Source organism: Suricata suricatta, chromosome 8 (genome assembly GCF_006229205.1).
Source record: "Suricata suricatta isolate VVHF042 chromosome 8, meerkat_22Aug2017_6uvM2_HiC, whole genome shotgun sequence".
Lineage (NCBI taxonomy): Eukaryota > Metazoa > Chordata > Mammalia > Carnivora > Herpestidae > Suricata > Suricata suricatta.
This window is the reverse complement of record NC_043707.1, coordinates 2,551,382-2,553,532: the sequence shown is the minus strand read 5'-3', so window position 1 is coordinate 2,553,532 and position 2,151 is coordinate 2,551,382.

The window sequence follows — 2,151 nt, the reverse complement described above, 5'->3', positions numbered from 1 at the left end:
TACCCCCAGAGCGCCAGCCCAGAGGGTGCAGAGTGCACTTGCTGGGGCAGCTTGAGACACACACCAGAGCCCCCGCCAAACCAGCCCGCAGGCCCTACTGTGAGGAGCACGTGCTGGGTGGTCCTGAGGAACCAGCCGGACTCCCGCCCTGCTGGGTGGGGCACTGCTCCGTCCACCTTGGGATAGGACGTGCTGTGACACGTGTGTCATTTACAGGGATGACAGGAGACAATGAAAACGGGGATGGGCCAGTCAGGGCTACTCAACAGCAGAGGTGGACGTCGACAGAAGCAGTCTACCAGCAGCCATGTCCTCTCGCGAGCCACAAACCCTCACAGATTCTCCCAACCACGGAGACAGGCGTCACACTTCCCGTGACATCACTCAGGAGACATGAGCGGGATTCAGGATAAAGAGAAACCAAAGTGCAACTTTGGTAAATACCCCTTCTCCACCAGAGGATGCCCCTTCCGCTACACTGAATGTATCTGCTTTAGCAAAGACCCCTACAGTCAGAAGGTTTCCCAGGGATGACAGCAGACTGGTGGCAGAGCTGGACAGACCAGCGTGGAACTTACTGGGCTGTTAACCTTGCCCTGCGAGGTCCAGGCCTCTGGGATCTCATCGTGTGTCCCTTGTCCCCTGGCGGCAGGTGTGCACTGGAGTGAAGAGGAGACAGAGGCGCCCCTGGCCATTCTCTGCAAAGCTCAGCTTCATGAGAAACTCCATTCTCGTCAGAACAGCCAGACCTACCGGGGGGAGCGAAGGACTCTGACAACAGGGCTTTCTGTGGACCCCAGAGCAGTGTCACACGAACTGCCTACATTTGAGATGCCACAAACGGGAGGCTGTTTCTGAGCCATATGTCCTTGAGGAGGACATGGATACACTGTCAAGCTCCTAGGCCTCTGCACACACCATGGCAAGCACTGCTGTTCCTGGCCAAGAGGGAAAGGTTATGGAGTTTGTGGAGCTAAGTGAGAGGAAGGGGGAGCCGACAGAGGTCAGAGGAGGGCTACGGTGGACGGTGCGGCCAGGTATGAAAAGAACTTCTGGAATCCTTGCCAGTGAGGTAGGAGATGTGACCTGCCAGGTCTGTTCCCACAGAGTTGGTAGGACTCTTGTGTCTGACGCTCGAAGGACAGGGAGGTCCACCCAGAGGACTTTAGCCTAGCATCAAAGCACCACCTTGATGGTCGGCCTTCCACAGGCCAGAGTCTGGCTCCCTCAACACTGAGGCTGTTTCCTCTGCCCTCAGAGCCCAAATGCACATCCAGCAGCCTCTTGCACCGAGCGCCTGTCATTTTCCCTGTGCAGCTCCTTTCATCAGCCTCCTCAGGTGGCCAGGCAGGCCTCCAGGCAGCCTCTCCTCCTTCCTCCTACTGCAGCATGATCCCCCTTTCCTGATAAATCACATGCTGCCCGCGTGCCCACAACACGCTTGCCTCTCATGTGGGCCCAACTCGGGGAGGCCAGTTAGACCGTCAAGAACTGAGATCAAACCTGCAGACAGACTGGCAGATCGCAGAGCTGGCCTCCCTGCCTCACTTTTGTCACTGTGTCCAAACATCCAGAAAGGGCGAGGACAAGAGCAAAGGAGGAGGAGTTTAGGGGTATTTACCTGTGACCACTGGGTTTGGAGCCTGAAAATACTGCAACTGGAAAAAGAAACTAGGCTCTTAATTAGGAGAAGACTGAATATTGTGAAGTATTCCACTTCGGGATTCTTTTTTTTTTAATTTTTTTATCATTGATTTAGTTTTGAGAGAGAGAGCGAAAGAGAGCATAAGTGGGGGAGGGGCAGAGAGAGGTGGGGAACACAGAATCTGACGCAGGCTCCAGGCTCTGAGGTGTCAGGACAGAGTCTAATGTGGGGCTCGAACCCATGGACCGTGAGATCATGACCCGAGCTGAAGTCAGATGCCTGACCAACTGAGCCACCCAGGCGCCCCCACTTTGGGATTCTTGATGGCGCTTTAATTGTAAGTTGCCTCCTTCCTGTGCTATGCTCCACAGTCTAGCATGTTTCTGTTCTTTCAGGTCTTGAGATCAAGAACGGAACTAAAAACGACATCAAAAGTGGGAGGATTCAGAGCAGGCAGAAGTGAAGAAGGCCCTGTCGAGAAAGACTAGGGACCATCTTTGGAACCC